General features: G+C 47.9%; 1 non-coding gene across 1 annotated transcript; it reads right to left on the reverse strand.

Annotated features, from left to right (window-relative positions):
- Positions 1 to 18922: 18922 nt before the first annotated feature.
- On the reverse strand, positions 18923 to 19056 carry LOC111764507 (small nucleolar RNA SNORA72). Its single transcript, XR_002797100.1, has one exon. It is a non-coding gene; the product is annotated as a small nucleolar RNA SNORA72 (small nucleolar RNA).
- Positions 19057 to 19984: the final 928 nt, after the last annotated feature.

Raw genomic sequence — 19984 nt, forward strand, 5'->3', positions numbered from 1 at the left:
CACTGGCAAAACTGAAGGGAGAAATAGATGTCTCTACAATAATAGTTGGAGACTTCACCATTCTCAGTATTGGATAGAAAATCTGGACAGAAGATAAAGAAAGAAAGAAAAAAAAAAAAGATCAAGCAAAAACAAATGAAATTGAAAATAAAACAAAACAAAAGAATAGAGTTGACAAAACCAAAAGTTGATTCTTTGAGAAGGTCAACGAAATTGATAAACCCTTTGCTAGACTGACAGAGAACAAAAGAGAGAAGATGCAAATAAATAAAATCAGAAATGAGAGGGGGGACATTATCACTGATCCTGCAGAAATAAAAGAGATTATAAGAGTGAACAACTGTATGCCAAAAAACTAGACAATGTAGACAAGATGGACAAATGACAACTAGACAATGTAGACAAGATGGACAAATGCCTAGAAACACATGAACAACCTACTTTGACCCTAGAAGAAATAAAAGACCTCAAAAAACCAATCACAAGAGATTAAAACAGTCATCAAAAACCTCCCAAAGATGAAAAGTCCAGGACCAGGTGACTTCACAGGTGAATTCTGCCAACCATTCAAAGATGATCTAATACCAATCTTATTCAAGCTCTTCCAAAAATTAAACAGGAAAGAATGCTACCAAACTTGTTCTAGTAAGCTAACACCACCCTCATACCAAAACCAGAGAAAGATACTACAAAAAAAAAAAAGAAAAAGAAAATTATAGACCAATATCTCCAATGAGTACAGATGCAAGAATTCTCAACAAAATACTTACAAACTGAATCCAAAAGCACTTTAAAAGAATTATACACCACAATCAATTGGGTTTTATCTCAGGTATGCAAGGGTGGTTCAACACAGGAAAATCAATTAGTGTAATAAAAGACATTAATAAAGAATAAAAATCACATGATCCTCTTGATTGATGCAGAAAAGGTGTTTGACAAAATACTGCATTCTTTCTTCATAAAAACAATCCGAAGTATAGAAATAGAAGGAAGCATGGCAATATGGTAAAGTGCATATATGAAAAACCTACAGCAAGCATTGTACTCAATGGGAAAATACTAAAAGTTTTCCCACTGAGATCAGGAACAAGACAAGGATGCCTGCTGTCACCATGGTTATTCAATATTGTGCTAGAAGTTCTAACTAGAGCAATTAGGCAAGAAAAAGAAATAAAAGTCACCCATTTAGGAAAGGAAGAAATACAACTTTTGCTATTTTTGATGATATGGTCCTGTATCTAGAAAATCCTGAAAAATCCACTCCTGGTGGGAATGTAGAATGGTACAGCCACTGAGGAGGACTGTTTGGCAGTTCCTAAGGAAGTTGAATAGAGACTTTCCATGTGACCTGGCAATACCATTACTAGATGTAGCAGTTTGATATGGTTATGAATTCCAAAAATAGATATTGGATTATGTTTGTTATCTGGTCTGTACCTGGGTGTGATTGAGTTATGATTAGGGCTTTGTTTGGGCCACGGCATTAGAGCATTGAGTCCCCACCCCTTGGTGGGTGGGGACTTACAGATAAAAGGCATGGCAGAGGACAGAGTTGAGGGTTTTTGATGTTGGAGTTTGATGGTGAAGTCTTAAGCTGGAGCCCCAGGAAGTAAGCTCACAGAGGAAAGAGAAGCCAACCCCAGGAAAAGAGGAACCCTGAGCCCAGGAAGAAGCAAGACCCTGGAACGCAGGAACCCAGGAAGCCTGAGTGCTTGCAGATGTTGGCAGCCTTCTTGCTCCAACACGTGAAAATACTTTGGTGAGGGAAGTACCTTATGCTTTATGGCCTGGTATCTGTAAGCTCCTACCCCAAATAAATACCCTTTATGGAAACCAACCAGTTCCTGGTATTTTGCATCAGCACCCCTTTGGCTGATTAATACACTAGGTTCATACCCAGAACTGAGAGCAGTGACATAAACAGACAACTGCACTCTGTAGCATTATTCACAATTGTACTTGATGGAAACAACCCACATGTCCATCAATTGATGAATGGATAAGCAAACTGTGGTGCATACACACGATGGAATATTGTGCAGCTATTAGAAGAAATGAAGTTGCGAAGCATATTTCCATTTCTCTATCTTTGCATGCTGTCTTGATTACTGTAAGTTGTGCTCTGGAGAGCCTTTGGACACCCCCTGTACTCGAAGGCGTTGTCACCTGGTTTCTTTATTGCCCAGCAGGCCCCAAAGCCCGCACCCTTCCTGTGGAGACCGGCCTTATCTCTGGTCAAGCGCAGCTTATCTTTGTTCTTGATGTTCCAAGTTCCACAGTTGTGTTTGAAGTAGACTGCAGGGCTCCAAGCGGAGCAATTTTCACTTACTTTTGTCTCATTTACCACCTTGAATTGCAGCTTCTTTGTTGTTGTTGCATTTTTTAAAAATTAATTTATTGAAGTATATCAGTCATACAGAAACATACATAAACAATAAGTGTATAATAATAGTTGTGAACTTACATATATAACATCATATATATATAAACAAACATCATGTATATATATAAATAAACATATATAACATCATACAGGATTCTCGTAACTCACCCTACCACCAATAACTTGCATTGTTGTTAAACCGTTTTAACTAATGATTAAAGAGCATTGTCAAAATATTACAATTAACCAAAGTATTTTCCCCCAACCAACCCTATTATTATTATCTATATATCATTTTCATATGAACATACATAAACAATTGAGTGTATAGTTAAAGTTGTGAACTTATAAAGCAAACATGCATAACATCATACAGGGGTTCCATACATCAACCCTCCACCAACACCTTGCATTGTTGTGAGACGTTTGTTACAAATTTGAAAGAATATTGTCAAGATCTTACTACTAATCATAGTCCTTATCTTACATTTGGTGTGTTTTTCCCCTAACCCACACTATTATTATTTTTTAAATATATTTTTTATGACAGAATTTGTAAACTTATAAAAAAATCATGCACATGTGCAGAATTCCCGAACAACATCCCTCCATCAACACACCACACTGTGGTGGAACATTTACTACAGATAAGATAATATCATCTGATTGTTACCATGTCCATAGTGTACATTTGGCTTACATTTTCCATACTGTATCAACACATTGCACTGTTCACATAGATGCAAGAATATTATATTATTACTACTAACCACAGTCCATAGGTCACTGCAGCTGTATTTTTCCCAAGCTTCTTCACATTTCCAACACCCTGCAGTAGGGATGTACATTTGCTCTAGCTCACAAAGGACACCCTTGCATCTGTACCATCAACCACAATTCTCATCTACCTCTTGGTTTACTGCGCTATTCAGTTCCTAGATTATTCTCTAGCATTCTGTCAGTTGGCATTTACATCCCTAGACTACCATTTTCAGTCATATCCCCATTTATAAACTAGCTGTTACTCACTATGTGTTACCATTCACTCTATACATTTCCGCACAATTATAGTAAAGCTAATTAAAATTTCTACATACATTAAGCATCACTAGTCCACTCAGTCCTCCTCTTACCTCCTTTAAGAATCCACCACCTACCACCATGTCCTGAAGATATTTTCCTACAATTTCTTCTGGAAGTTTTGCAGTTCTTGCTTTTATTTTTAGGTTTTTGATCCATTTTGAGTTAATTTTTGTATAAGATATGAGATAGGTGTTTTCTTCCCTTCTTTCAGCTATGGATATCCAATTCTTTCAGCACCATTTCTTGAATGGATTGTTCTGCCTGAGCTGTATGGGTTTGACAGGCTAGCCAAAAATCACTTGACCATACATGTGAGGGTCTGTTTCTGAACCATAAATTTGGTTCCATTGTTCTATGTGTCTGTCTTTAGCCCAGTACCATGCTGTTTTTATCTCTAAAACTAGATAATATGATTTAATGTCTGGAGATTAGTCTTCACTTTTCCTTTTTATGATGTTTCTGGCTATTCAGGACCCCTTACCCCTCCAAATAAATTTGATGGTCTTGTTTTCAATTTTTTTTTTTAATGCTGGTGGAATTTTTATCGGGATTGCATTGAATCTGTATATTAATTTGAGTAGAATTGACATCTTAACGATATTTAGTCTTCCAATCCATGAGCATGGAATATTCTTCCAGTTATTTAGACCTTTTTTGATTTCTTTTAACACTGAGTTGCAGTTTTCTGAATACAAGTGCTTTACATCCTTGGTTAAGTTTATTCCTGACTATTTGAGTTTTATCTGTCATATTTTATTTTCACCAACTTTTTTGACACTTTTTGTTATTTTTATTGATATAATCTTCATTTCTAGACTCTCTTCCAAGCGTCTCTCTCCTTTCTTTTCTTTTCAGGCTCTAGCACACCCTTTAGTATTTCCTGAAAATCTGGTCTCTTGCTTAGAAATCCTCTCAGTTTCTGTTAATCTGTGAATATTCTAAATCTTGCCCTCATTTTTGAAAGACAAGTCTTGCTGGATGTAAGATTCTTGGCTGGAAGTTTTTCTCTTGTAGTATCTTAAATGTATCAGACAACTGTCTTCTTGCCTCCATGGTTTCTGTTTAGAAATCAACACTTAATCTTATTGGATATCCCTTATATATTATGCAATACTTTTCTCTTGCTGTTCTCAGAATTCTCTCTTTTGTCTTTGGCATTTGACATTCTGATGAGTATGTGTCTCAGAGTGTTGGAGATTTGGACCGAAGGGTATCGGGAATGAAAGAAAGAGAAAAAAAGAGAATGAAAAAAAGTGAAAGAAAGAGCTGGGATCAGGGGGTCTGCGAGTAGAGACTCATCAGACAACTTTATTGTTTACAAGGGGCTCTCTATTTACCCCAGTCTACCTGACAGCAAGCAGCAACAAGAAGTTAACTATTAGCATTACTAAGGAACTCAAAAAAATCTTATCTCAAGGTACAAAGTCTAAGTGTTCTATTTACTACAAAAGGTATGTGCTCATCTTTTCTTTCAGCCTTTAACAGCTTCATCCTGTTTGCCGGGAACTCTTAATTACCACATTCCTTAGGGTGCAAGCATAGCCAGGGAAACTGCACGTCTCTCCTGGTGAGGCCATTGTGCCTCAGTTTTCAACATCAGAGTCGGTCTGTTCAGATTTTTTGGGATGGGAGTATGTTGTGCTTCTTGGACATGGATATCTATGTCCTTCAATAGGGTTGGGAAGTTTTCTACCACTATTTCTTCAAATATTCCTTTTGCCCCTTTTTCCTTCTCTTCTCCTTCTGGGACACCCATGATACGTATGTTTGCATGCCTTTTGCAGCCATTTAGTTCCCTGAGACCTTGTTCAATTTTTTCCATTCTTTTCTTCATCTTGTTCTTTTGTATGTTCACTTTCAGAGGCCATTTCTTTAAGCTCACAAATCATTTCATTTCTTCTACCTCCTCAAATCTGCTATTATATGATTCCAGTGTTTTTTTAAATTTCATTTATTACATCTTTCATTCCCGTAAGATCTGCTATTTTTCTATGTATGCTTTCAAATTCTTCTTTGTGCTCATCCAGTGTCTTCTTAACATCCTTAATCTCTTTAGCCATCTCATTGAATTTATTAAGGAGATTTGTTTGAATATGTATGATTGTCTCAACTCCTTTATGTCATCTGGAGGCTTATCTTGTTCCTTTAACTGGGTCATACCTTCCTGTTTCTTGGTGTGGACTGTAATTTTTTGTTGGTGTCTTGGCATCCGGCTTACTAGAGTATTTATTCTTGGTGCAGTTTATCTCTTTAGTTTAGACTTCCTGTCCTTTCTCCCTTGCTGGTTGTGCAGTAGGAGCCAAGCATATAGTTGATGCTGTAAGCTGTGGAGCCTCAAGCTGCCCTCATTGCACCACGGACCTGTGAAGCTTCTTCCAACTTTTTTTCCAGGGGTAGGGACAGAGTCACAGCCGTGTGGGATAATCCAAGTCATGCAGGCCTAGCCTGTAGTTGCCCAGAGAGACTGATGAAGATTCACACCCCTTTCTCCCCTGCCTGGGGCAGGGATGGAGCTGTAGGTATGGGCAGCAATCTATGCAGTGCTGGTCCAAGATGACTGCAGTTGCCCCAGGAGACTTCTGATTTTCAGTCTGTGCCAGCCAAAGGTACCTGCAGTTACTGGATAGGCTGGTACAGGGCTCCTCAGCCTCCTCCCTGCCAGAGGCGGGGCTGACGCCTAGGCTAGGGCTGCAGGCCGATCTGGGTGAAAGAAACTGGTTCCTACCAGCTCTGTGGTTTTCCATCCTGGTTTCCTCTCAGGCTGGGGGCGGAGTCAAATGACAGCCACAGGCCTCCTTCCGACCTGGGCAGATTCACACCCCAGCTGTTCCCAGGGTTATCTCTTAGCCAGCCGAGTCTACCAATCAGTAGCTGAAATCGCCAGCCACCCATCCCTCCTCCCCTGTTTTTGGGAAATGGAGCCTCCAATTCCAGCCACAGAAGAGCTCCCGGGCAGCTCATGCAGCCAGAGTAGGGTAATCACTCACCTCTGCGGCTTGGCAGGTAATTTCCCAGAGAGGCTGGCGCAGGTCCTCACAGCTTCCTCCCTGCTGGAGGTGGCACTGGGGCGTAGGCTAGAGCTGCAACATGACCTGGGTGGGAAGAAGCTGGTCCCCCCAGCACTGGGATTCTCAGTCCGTCCTGCTTCCCCTCATGCCAGGGGCAGAGTTAAGACAGTGGCTCCTGCACTCTTTCTGACTTGGACAGGCTCAAACCTTAGCTGTTCTCAGGATTATACTTTAGCCGCTCAATTTACTCATCAGTAGCTGAAGTGAGTGCCCAAACGTCTCTTCCTCCCCAGTTTTTGGGAAGTGGAGCTTTCAATTCCAGCTGGGAGCTGTTCCACGGCTGGAATTGAAAGCTCCACTTCCCAAAAACTGGAACAGCTCCCGAGGCGGCTTGTGCCTCCAATGGAGGATGGCACTGGTCTCCCGGGCGCGGAGCCTCTACTTATGAGTCTTCTCTGCAGACGGGCAGTCTTCTCCTTCCATTCCCCCAAGGACATTGCAGGATGCTCTTCTGGCCTCCTGAGGCCCCCAAACTGGTGCTTCAGCAGCTCCAGAGAGCTCTGGGTGTTTGCTAACTGCCCTGGAGCAGGAGCTGACTCTAGGAGCTCCTTACTCCCCCACCATCTTGCTGGTTCTTGCATTTTTGATATATAGTTATGACCTACTGACAGGTGCCCTGTGCTGATATCCATTTAGACTGAGTGCAGATAAAATGACTTTTCATTTCTGGAACTGAATATTTGAGTTTTTAGACAACATTTAAAACTGTATTTGTCAATGCACCCTGGCAGTCTCCCAATTCGTTTTTTGTTACTTTTCTCATAGTGGAGAAAAAGTCAGTTCTTAACTTAACTGCCTATTTCCAATGAAGTGTATTGGATTCACTTTTTTTTTTTTTCCCGATTAACTGAACATTTTGATAATACAGGGGTTGAAACTAAATGAGATTATATACAGAAAAGACAAGCGTTCTGTTTGCCTCTTTAACGGTGTTTAACAACCATCGGGAGGGCTTACGGGTTTGGTTTCGGTCTGTGTCAGGGGCTGAGGGCGCACGTCCAGCCAGGGCTGGCCCCTCCCACCCCTCCCGACACCCCCGAGGCCCATCACCACCCCCTCCCTGCATTACCTCCAGGGGCTCAGACTTCAATCAAGGGAGGTGGGAGGAGGCCCGGGGAGGGGGGGAGCACCGTCCAGTGGTCAGAGGAGTCAAGGCGGGCGTGAGCAGAGGCCACATGCCGGCATGTCCTCCGAGCAGGCCTTGGGCTGTGTCGGGCCACCGCCCTGACCCCCTGCAGAGGCCAGGTGCTGGACCCCGGGCGGCCTCTGCAGCCTCGTCCTGCCTCCTGCCTCCGTGTGCCCCGGGGCCCTGGCTCCTCTGGATAGCAGGACTGGATCCAGGAGAATGCATCAAGTTCCCGTGAGGACCACCTCCCTTCCGGAAGGAACAGGAAACTGTCCAGGGCGGGGGGGTGGGGGAGAGAAGACTCTGCAGGTGGAAAAAGGCAACACACCTGCCTCGTACTGGCCGGAAGAAAGCGCTAGGCGAGGGCCCGCGTCCTGGGCCTCTGTGGGGACAGGGTCCCCTCGGCGTCCCTCCTGCCCCCCAGGACTGTCCCCTCTGCCGCGGGGCTCCAGGTCCGAGGAGTAGCATTCGTTACCCTCAGTCCAACCCGGGTGGAGCGAATGACCCGGAAGCAAGCACTTCCGCCGCGTTAAAAACCCTAAACATTTACCTACACGGTGTTGGTCCACAGTGCCAGCGTCGGTATTGAACATGGAGAGTCACTATTCTGCTTGTAAAAATTTTTATGGTAGGGAAACGGACTTTGGCCCAGTGGTTAGGGCGTCCGTCTACCATATGGGAGGTCCGTGGTTCAAACCCCGGGCCTCCTTGACCCGTGTGGAGCTGGCCATGCGCAGTGCTGATGCGCGCAAGGAGTGCCGAGCCACGCAGGGGTGTCCCCCGCGTAGGGGAGCCCCACGCGCAAGGAGTGCGCCCCGTAAGGAGAGCCGCCCAGCACGAAGGAGGGAGCAGCCTGCCCAGGAATGGCGCCGCCCACACTTCCCGTGCTGCTGACGACAACAGAAGCGGACAAAGAAACAAGACGCAGCAAAAAGACACCAAGAACAGACAACCGGGGGAGGGGGGAAATTAAATAAATAAATAAATAAATCTTAAAAAAAAAATTTTATGGTAAATAGTATTGTTCGTTTTATCAGAAAAAAAAAACAACTTGTTTTTGTAGGTGATTCTAAAAGACATGGTACTTTGTGATGAATAATTGGGCTAGAGCCAGAGATGATCATTTCTTCTGGAAGGACAAGCCTCTGAGGTTAGAAGGGGAAAAAATGGAAAAACGGATGTCACTTTATGATTTGCCTTTATCCCGGCGCCCTGGCGCACATCCATCCATCCAACGTGCACATCCATCCATCCAACGCGCACATCCATCCATCCAACGCGCACATCCATCCATCCAACGCGCACATCCATCCATCCAACGCGCACATCCATCCATCCAACGCGCACATCCATCCATCCAACGCGCACATCCATCCATCCAACGCGCACATCCATCCATCCAACGCGTCTTGCTTGACCAGGCAAGTCATTAATAAAGAGCGCACATCAAAGCCTTACGTTCTCTAATCTTCAAGTCCAACATCAACTTTTCTTATCTTTTGCAGACTTGATGATAAAAAACATTTCAAATAACAGTGCTCAAGCACCCTAGGCATTTCCGAGAGGCAGCAGTCGACTTTAAGCTTCATCTTGTCCAAGTTTTAGCTGAAGTAACCCTCACTAGTTTCTTAAGGTTTTGTCAGTCTTGTTTTGGGGCTGTTTTGGCTTAGGGGCCTAAACAGTGGACAATCTTAAAATATGTCAGTAATTCACACTGTGACTAAGACACCAACAGGTTTCTACCTATAGGGACGTGAGTGAGAGTGTGAGCACATCCCACGAACACGGGGGAGTGGCCCCAGTGACCCCTGAGCTGGGCGGTTTCAAAGGGACCGTATTTTTCCTCTCAGTTTGAGGCTTGTGGTGTGCTCGTCCAGAACGGAAACTGGACTTCCGTTTCTCCCAACACGTTCTCCCCCTGCTCAGCAGGAGTATCCAGCTTTCCTGATCTCACCGCAAAACCTCTCCCAGGAAGAAGCCCTCCCCTTCCGGGTTTCCAGAGAAGCCTCCACTCTGGACCTGGAAGAAGCTGCATGAGACACCCGTACTAGCCAGCCAAAGGGGTGCTGATGCGAAATACCAGAAATCCACTGGCTTTTATAAAGGGTATTTATTGGGGGTGGAAACCCACAGTTACCAGACCATAAAGCATCAGCTACTACACTCACCAAAGTCCGTTGCCTCGTTCTGGAGCAGGCCGGCGGCCGGCGTCTGCGCGGGCGTCCGGGGCTCCTCCCTCCCGGGGCTCGCTGCTCTCGGGGCTCCGCGGCCCTGCCCTCCCCACAAGGCCGGCCGTGGACTGCCAGGAGGACGGCTCGTCTCTGTCCCCGGGGCTTCCGCTTGTCCAGGGAGCCCTCTCTACCCCCTGTGTTCTTCTCCTGTGTGCTTACTTCCCGGGCTCCCGTGTCAAAACTCCAACCTCCCTTCTCTGCGGTGCGGTTTCTCTGTGAGTCCCCACGTACCAATGGGGCAGAACTCAGCGTCCTAGCGACGTGGTCCAATCAAAGCCTTCGTCATTATTTAATCCAGTAAAAGTAAAACCTCTGAATCCAATACACTCTAATACGCCCAGAGGAAAATACTCAGTTTGCAAACATAATGCAATGTTTCTTTTTGGAATTCGTCAACAATGTCCAACTGCTACACTACAAATGGATAAACTCCATGAAGGTCATCTTCCATCTCGGGGACCGCAGAACTCCTCCGGAAAGAGCTGTCCTGCGAGAGGCGGCTGGGGTCCTCCTGCGGGCCTGGCTGCTGCTTCTCCACTTGGCGGCGGACGCCCAGCTGCCCAGCGCGGCTGCGGGCGGGATGGGCCTGCGGGCGGGACAGGCCTGCGCGCGGGACAGGCCTGCGGCCTCCTCCTGACGGGGAAGGGCTGGCCCTGCACGGCCGTGAGCTCAGCCGCCTCCGGCCCCGGCTCCTCGGCTCTGAAAGCGCTGAGCGCCTCCTCCAGGGCCTCAGGGCTGCGTCCGCCCGCTTCTCCAGCGGTGCCGTCTAGCGTGTGGACAGAAGCACATCTGTTTTGGCCAGAAGCAGCGGCCCCCAGGACCACCGCCTCAGGGTGAAGACTCTTGGATTCTGGAGGAAGGGCCACACTTACCGGGCCTGGCTCAAACTTTTCATTTCTTTACAGCTGCAGAACGATAGCCTAGGGGGTGACGGTGATTCTCCGCATTCATCGCATACACTCACACTTTCAAAGGAGTTCACGTACGGCTCTTGTAATTCTTTTATTTTCCTCTACGATATATTTGTTCTGATTAAAGTTACTGAAATGTAACTTTATATTTGTTGACTCTCATAGTAAAACATTGTCTTCGTTTTACCTTTCCTTTCCATTTAATTTTTCTTGTAATTCATTTCTCTTGTTTTTTTTTTCTTTTTTTTTAACAAAAGTATCAATTTGCAAGGATTAGCAATAAAAAAGAGGAGCTTTCCCACCAGGAGTTCGGGCAGCTCTGGGCTGGAGTCCTGTGGGCTCCTGCCTGGGAGTTTGCAGAGAGTTCTTAGGAGGCTTCACCGGGACTGGAGACACCAGAAAACTGGGCGCGAGGGAGGCTGATGCCTGGTGTATTAGCCAGGGTCCTCTAGGGAGACAACTGACGGGAGAGGTCTGTCCATAGCATGAGATTTTATAAAACTGTTTCACGTGACCCTGGGGGCGCACAAGTCCAGATTCCGTAGGGCGAGCCGCAAGCCAGGGGCTCCGATGCAGGTCCTCGGTGAGGGCCAGGAGACGCTGGCTGTCAGAAGAAGAGCTGGGAATCCTCTCTGTAAAAGCTGAAATCACTTCTCCTTTTAAGGTCTCCAAATGATTGGATGGGACTTCACTCACTGCTGACGGCAGCCTCCTCGGTTGATCGCAGATGATTAAGCCGACCATGCAGTCAACTCTGATGATTAAAGCCCGTGAAATGCCCTCATGTTACAATTAGCCCAGCATTAGCCTAGCCATCACCCCTGGCAGGGGTTCTTCCTCCCTCCTTCCCTTCCTCCTTTCTCTCTTTCTCTCTTTCTTTCTTTCAGGGGTCGGGACCCCTAGAGATGAGAATGATTTCTCACCAGACACAGTTCTTACAGGTGCTGCCAACACACCTTTCTATGCTCAGCTATTACTGCTTCGTTAACAGGAAAGAAAAAGAATGCTTTGTTCAAAGAAACACAAAAGAAGCTCGAAAATATCTGCGGGGGACAACGGCCGATGTCCCCTTCGCTGGTGGCTTTCCATCCCCTTGGTGAAGTGTCAGGGTGGGACCTCTTGGGACAGTCACCTGGTGGTAGGTTCTCTGGAACATTCCCCTTTCCCTGAGCTTCTGATCTCATCCCCATCAAGGCAGAGCCTTCACCCCCACGTCATTTAGAGTGGACCACGGGCACGGCCAAGCTTCCAGAAGCTGCCGCAGCCCTGTCCAAGGCTCAGCCTCTGGCATGTGTCCTCGCTGGGGAGAACACAGACGGGAGCATCCTCGTGTGGTCTGCTGTTCCCCGAACGACAAGAGGATGCTCCCCTGTCGATAACTTCTCCCCCATCCGTCTTTACATTCTGCCCCAACCCTCGCGTCCAGTGTCTTCCAGCTCCCTTCCCCTCTGGGTTTCCCCAGTTTCCACTGGTAAACTCTTCGCCAGGGCCGCAGGTGCCACCTCCACCCAGCAGCAGGAGCTGTCCTTCTCCACCCACACGCAGCTTGACCCTTTGGGGTCTCCCTTTAAGCTCCCTGGGTGGGACCCAAGCAACACCTAGCTTGGAGCTGCTTCTCCAGACCCCTGAGCTGAGTCTCTTGCTAGGTGAATTGTGAATTTTTCCACCTGGCTGGGGCACCATCCCCGTCCTGCGTGAGTGCCAGGCACTTTCCTTCCAACTCCCGCAGCGGGTTCTTGGCTGGCCTTGGGTGGTTTCCCGGGGTGGGGCTGCCCAGCTCCCGCAGAGCCCCCGGCCGGCCCGCGCACCTCCAGCTCTGCGTGCCGGGCCCTCCTCTCCAGGCCGCTCGCTTGCCTGCACGTCCAGCCCCGCGTCCTCGGGCAGGAGACTGCGGGTCCGTCCTCCCGTGCGTGTCCTGGGGACTCGCTCCAGGCGGCAGGCCGGCCCGCACCCCGCGTGGCTTCCCACGGCTCAGGACGCCCCGCCCTGCGCTGCCCCGTCCAGCCCTGTCCTGTCCCGCCTCGCCCGGCCCCGCCCCGCGCCTCCCCGCCCCGTGCTGCCCCGCGCTGCCCTGCCCTGCCCTGTCCCACCCCCCCCCCCGCCCCGCACTGCCCCGTCCAGCCCTGTCCTGTCCCGCCTCGCCCAGCCCCACCCCGCGCCTCCCTGCCCCGCGCTGCCCTGCGCTGCCCCGCGCTGCCCCGCGCTGCCCTGTCCTGTCCTGCCCTGCCCTGCCCTGTCCCACCCCTCCCCACCCTGCGCTGCCCCGCGCTGCCCCGCGCTGCCCTGTCCTGTCCTGCCCTGCCCTGCCCTGTCCCACCCCTCCCCGCCCTGCGCTGCCCCGCGCTGCCCCGCGCTGCCCTGTCCTGCCCTGCCCTGCCCTGTCCCACCCCTCCCTGCCCCACACTGCCCTGCCCGACATCCACGCGGAGAGCTGCTGTGCCTTAGCTGCTGGGTGGCTTTCTGGGGGCCCCAGGTCGGAGGGTAAACGAGGCCCCTGTCCCTCTGTCTGTCTCGGAGGCAGAGGCCTCCCGTGGCTTGGCAGCCAGCAGGGCATCTGCCCTCGAGGGGGCTCGACACCGATAGCGGCCCCTGCGCCTTCTGCGGCCACGGAGGGTGCGCCGGGGACGTTTTGGGTTTTAGCTCTTCCGCGGGAACTTTGCAGCTCTGAGGAGAACGCACGCTGAGAAGTGAAGCTCGGGGCGGGCCGCGGGCCCCCTGCTCTCCCAGCCGCCGCCTCGCTCCTCCCTGGGCCCAGGAGCCCGGCAAAGCCGCCGTGGCTGTTTGCGGCACAACCGTCCCCTTCAGCCTGTCCTGGACAGGCCCTCTGTGCCCGCGCAAGCGCCGGGCCCAGCGGTCCACAGCCGGCCCGCGACCCGGCACCCTGTTTCCCGGGCCCCTCGCCGCCCGCCCCCGGGCGATCCGATCCATCGGGCTGGAAGGCGGGTGGCCCAGGAGGAGAGCCCGCAGGGTGGGGCCCAGGCAGCCGCGCCAGCACTCCCAACATCCCCTGGAAGCAGCCGCTGAAAACCAGAAGGCCACCCGCCTTTCCAGAGCTCGGGTGGAGTTTATTCCCACAAAACCTCCTAAGATGAGACACTTAGACATTTGGGGCGAAACGTGGCCCGAATCCTTTAATTCATAGTCGGGACCTGTATTAGTCAGCCAGGGCGGTGCTGATGCAAAATACCAGAGACGGGTTGGTTTTCATAAAGGGTATTTATTTGGGTAGGAGCTTGCAGACACCAGGCCATAAGCATAAGTTACTTCCCTCTCCAAAGTCTATTTGGAGCAAAGTCTATTTGACATCTGACGTCTGCGCGGGCTCAGGCTTCCTGGGCTCCTAGGTTCCTGGGCTTGCTTCTCTCTGGGTTCAAGCTTCCTTCCTTCCTGGGCTGGCTTCTCTTTCCTCTGGGTGCTGACTTCCCGGGTCTTCAGCATCAAACTCCAACATCAGAAATCCCAACTCTGTCCTTTGCCAGGCCTTTCCTGTGAGTCCCCACCCAGCAAGGGATGGGGACCCAACACCCTCATCCTAACTCAGTCACACCCCGCTACAGATCAGATTACAAGCATCATTCAATATTTCCTTTTGGAATTCATCAATTATATCAGACTGCTACAGGATCCTACGAAGGGGAAAAGTGTATTGGCCCCAGATGAAGAGGGAGTGGAAACCAGGGCGCTAAGCGTTGGGCAGCCAGCGACTGCCATTTCAATCGCCACGTGGGGACAGGAGTCCTTGGAAGTTTAGCGCTGAGGCCTCTGAAGGCAGCGCTGACCTGGAAGGGCTCTACCCTCAGGGAAAGGACGCACCAAGGAGAAACATTGATCTGCTGCCAAAGGTGACGAAAGAGAACTTTGTCCTGGCCGGAGCGCTGGGTAGGTCGTCTGCTCTGTAAGCCCGGCTGTTTCGCAACCAGAGCTGCGGTGATACGAGCCTGCAGTTAATCGTAAACCAAATGCAGTCTTAGAAAATGCAGGCTGCGAGTCCAGCAGTGGCGCCGGCGGGCAGCTCCCGGGACACGTGCAGGGGTGAAGTCTGAGCTGTACCTTTGCCCCAGGCAGGCTGCCAGGATGGCCACAGAAAAGACCTGGTGGAGAAGGGCCCACGGGCCGTGAGAAGACCCGAGGACCTCCTGAGAAGCCCCCCCGGGAGCTGCCCAGCAGGCTGCACGTGAACGCCAGGCCCGCGGATAGGCGAGGGAGCAAATGGTCATTGTTCTTTTCAGAGAGTTTTGAAATCATTTGTTTCAGAGGAAAGGCTAAATGCACCTTTGGTGCTGGACGTGGGGTGCTGCAAGTGGGGTGCTGCTGCACCAAAAGCTTATGACGATGGGAGAGGCCTGGAGCGGGCAGCCTAAGCTGGCAGGCACTTGTGGGCCTTTGTGAAAGCCTGAAGGGCCTTGAGAGACTTTCAGCAGACGCCTGGTGACCTTTGAGGAGGGGCTCATGAGGGCTGAAAGGGGGAGGGTAGCATACACAAAAATCCATTCAAAAATGCATCAAGGCCTTAAATCTAAGTGCTGAAACTGTAGAGCTCTTAGAAGATACCACAGGGGCAAACCTTCACGACCTGGGCTCCTGGGGTGGGTTCTCAGGTGTGCCTCCAGAAGCTCGAGCTACTAAAGAAACGAGAAAAATTCTAACAAATCAAAATTTAAAACTTTTGTACATCAAGGGACATTATCAAGAAAGTGAAAAGGAAACCTACAGAATGGGAGAAAACAGTTGCTATGGTAGTGAATACACATTGTTTCCAAATAAGATATGCAAATAGCTAATAAGCATATGAAAAGATGCCCAACACCATGAGCCATTAAGGAAATGCACGTGGAAATCACAGTGAGATGCCATTTTATACCCACAAGGATGGCTCTTATTAAGGAAAGGAAAGGGAGGGGAGGGAAGGAGAGGGGAGGGGAGGGGAGATGAAGGGAGGGAAGGGGAGGGGAGGGAAGAGGAGGGAAGGGAAAGTGTTGGAGAAGATGCTGAAAAATTTGAATTCCAGTGCATCGTGGGTGGGAATGTAAAATGGTGCAGCCATTATGGAAAGCAATATGGCAGCTCCTCAAAAGGTTAAATGTAGAATTACCATATGACCCAGCAATTCCATATCTAGGTGTATATCAAAAAACATGAAAATGATGTCTCAAACAGATACTTGTACATTATTGTTTATAACAGCAATATTCATAATAACGAAAAGATGGAAACAACCTGTGTCCTTCAACAATTGAATGGATAAACAAAATGTGGCACGTACGCACAACGGAATGTTATTTGACCATAAGAAGGAATAAGGTTCTGAGAACTGCTGAAACATGGAAGAACTTTGACAACATCATGCTCAGTGAAATAAGCAAGATACACAGGACAAACATGGTAGGAAGTCACATATAAGAGATCTCTAGAAATAGCAAATCTATAGAGACAGAAAGTAGATTAGAGGTCACCAGGGGATTGGGGGGCAGGGGTAGTATATCTCTGGTGGATATGGAGTATGTGTAAATAATAATGAAAAAGCAACAAAATATTATGGAAACTGGATGAAAGGGTGCCTTTGTTATACAGTGGCCGAAAATTTTGCAACACTATTCTTGGTGGCAACAAAGAAGCAGAAAATGTTCCTAATGGAATGGGTAATCTAGCTAAGAAGGTTGCCAGGCAGTGCTGAAGGTGCTCCATGGCTGCTTCTTGCTGTTTATTATAAAATGTGACAGGAGAGAGAGACATAAACTAAAGGAAAAACTGTCCCACATGAAGGATTAAGGACTTGCTGGTTTTGAAAACCCCCAGCCTCTTTAGATGGAAAACAATGCTAAAATTAAGAAATAGTTTCTGGGAGCAAATATATAATGCAGGACACTGTCCGGAAAATATTATATAAAGATGGTGTTGAAGATGTGGCTTTGAAATCCTTTGTTAAAAATAAATAAAAATAAATAAATTTGTAAAAAATGCTAAAAGCAAAAAAACCCACAAAAACCTCAGTAAGGTTTCTAAGAAGCTTGAAGGCATTGTCCCTCAGCAGACTGAGCTGTAGCCCAGGGTAGAGCTTATCTTTAAGAAATGTGTAGATGTTTCTTTTTAATGGTGTGAACCAAATAAGATTCATTGGAAATCCACAACATTTTTTAAGATAATGATATTGGCAGAAATGACACCAATTGTATTGGAAGGGACAGAGACAGAGGCTGTTGGGGCCACAGACTTTTATAGGCAGGGAACATCCAGAGAAAACTATTCAGCTGCAAATGGGTTACAGTTCATGGAAAAGGAAAGGTGACTCATGGAGGAACCAAGTGATCAGAGGGTAAATACAAGAGCTACGTGAATTATTCCAAGGCCCTGAGAATGGATATTGTTATTGGGGGAGGTCAGAGTGGACAAGGGCAAGAATCTGGCCTGAGATCAGGACAAACTTCTGCCCCATCCCAGGGCAGCAAAATTGGGTTCTAAAGAGGCTCTGCTCTTACTCCCACCACTACCATCACCAGACCTTCTACATCATTCCTTGGCAAGATTCTAGATTCTGCCTCCTTTCTGTGACTCTTCCACCCCATCTCACCCTGGTGCCAGTAGTATCTTCTTGGTTCTCTCTCACCCCAAGAGGCAATTTCCTCGACTGTGTTATTTCAAGGTGACGCTATTCTCATACCCTTCTCTGGACTCATTTGACCAATGGAAAATCTGGAGCATCCTTACCTGCCAGGCTCCATAAATATCAGTGATTGCACTGCTGCCCATCCCACTGTGCCATTCTCTCTCAGGTGAGGGGAAGGCCAGTCTTTATCTTCATGCATATCTCCAAGCTCCTGGGGACAGGAGTCCAGTTCCTCCAAGAATTCTCCCATTCTCTCCTCCAGTAGCAGCCAGCTGGGACTAAAATGTACTTTTAGATAAGCTAATATCCAGCTGGGGAGTGAATCACTGGGGGCTTCTCTTGGAAGAAAAATCATTATCTTTATGTGGTTCCTTTGGATGAGTCTCCTTTTACTCTCTTGTGTAAGTATCAAGATGCAGGCACTTACCTGCTCTTTCCCAAGGGAAAGTAGACTTCAGTGCCTACAAATTCCCTGTAAAGCAATCTTCCCTCCAGTGAATCTTCAGCCTGTTTCTAAATAACCTGAGGAGAGTGACGATCACCAGCATCGTCTGACCTCCTCTTAGCAGGTTGGGTGGGAAAATATCTAGACTCTCTCTTTAGAATATGGGGTTCCTTCTTTCACATGTTTGAAGATGACAAGGAGAACCCCACCTCATGTCCAGAACAGGTATGTGGCAGGTTCTGTAATTCATTATTTTTTCCCCACTCCATTGTTTGCTCCTCATTCTGTCTCCATTCTTCCTTCTTCCTAAATCCTGTCCTTTAGAGAGAGCCTATTGGTAAACCCATATTTTATTTCTCTGAAATATCTTCATTCAACTCCTTTTTTTAAAAAAAGATTTATTTATTTTATTTATTTCTCTCCCCTTCCCCCCAACCCAGTTGTCTGTTCTCTGTGTCTATTTGCTGTGTCTTCTTTTGTCCGCTTCTGTTGTTGTCAGCGGCAAGGAATCTGTGTTTCTTTTTGCTGCGTTATCTTGTTGTATCATTTTTCCGTGTGGGCGGCGCCATTCCTGGGCAGGCTACACTTTCTTTCACGCTGGGCGGCTGTCCTTATGGGGTGCACTCCTTGCGCGTGGGGCTCCCCTACATGGGGACACCCCTGGGTGACAGGGCACTCCTTGCGCACATCAGCACTGCACATGGGCCAGCTCCACACTGGTCAAGGAGGCCCGGGGTTTGAACTGCAGACCTCCCATGTGGTAGGCGGACGCCTAACCACTGGGCCAAGTCCGCCACCCAACTCCTAATCTTTGAATGACAGCTAAACTAAACTACATAAATGATTTTGTTTTATTTTATATTTTTTCTAGAAAATAAAACAGTAATTTTATGTTTTGTTTAATGGTAACCGGTAATCACAAAATTTCCCCCCTTTAGACATAACTGCAAAATTAACACTGGTTATTTTCAAAATTATTGCAGCTGCTATATCTCTTAAGGTTGACCAAAGATACCTAGAGTTACAGTCATTTCCCATACAGGATGGTCGTACAATAAATCAGACTTGGTTTATCACCAGCATTCTAAAAACCAGACCTAGGGAGGAAAACTAGGCCTGGGGACACATGCATGGTTTCTAATATAGCGAATGTTTAGCCTACCCCGATTATCACAAAACCAGGACAGCGAGAATATTTGCAGTGGATAAATGATTTTAGATAGAAAGTTATCACCCTTAGCACTTAAGAACTGTCTTCTCTTACTGGTGTTGAAAGGTTTACTTCCTTGTAATTGTCATTCAACTCTTTATGGTGGCTTTTAAGATCTTTATTGTTGGTGTTTTCCAATTTAACTACAAGGTATAAAGGGGTGGATTTATGACAGCCCCTTGCCTTGCCCAAGATCATGGTCTATCCGGAGGCAGAACTGGGCTAAGAACTCTCGTCTTGCTGGCCTTCCTTAGAGTTCAGAGCTCTTTTAGGAATCACTTGTAGCTACTGGCCATTCCACAGCCTAGGGACACCGTCCTGTTCTCTGGAGGTCTCTGCTCTGAGATCATCCTCTGTGCTGGCAGCAGGAATGTCCCGAGTAACTTGCACTCTCACAAAGGGGAAGTCTGGATGGCTTTCAGGATTAACCCAGATCCATGATCTTAGCCAGTCCTCTTCATTGTCTAGGATAAAAGGAAGGCACAGCTTTCCTTTTATGACATTGCCTTTTCCATTACCTTTTATGACATTGACATTTTCAAAATAAGAGTTTTACTGAGAAATGATTCCCATTGCCATTGGTTTTGAAGAATGCAATCACCACCATTGTGATGGTTAGGCTAATGTGTCAACTCCACCAGGTGATGGTGCTCAGTTGTCTGGTCAAGCAAGCATGGGGCTAATCGTAGTACAAGAGCATTTTCACGGACTTTAATCTTGAGTGAGCTGATTGCATAGGTAGTTGGTTACCTCTACAATCAACCAAGGAGACTGCCCTCAGCGATGCATGATGACTCATCCAATCAGTAGAAGGCCTTAAGTGGAACTGATTTCAGCATTCAGAGAGAATCCCCGTCTCTGCTTCAGAAGCCCGCGTCTTCCGGGGGATTCGACAAGGGCCTTCATCTGAGTCCTTGGCT

Source organism: Dasypus novemcinctus, chromosome 3 (assembly GCF_030445035.2).
Source record: "Dasypus novemcinctus isolate mDasNov1 chromosome 3, mDasNov1.1.hap2, whole genome shotgun sequence".
NCBI lineage: Eukaryota > Metazoa > Chordata > Mammalia > Cingulata > Dasypodidae > Dasypus > Dasypus novemcinctus.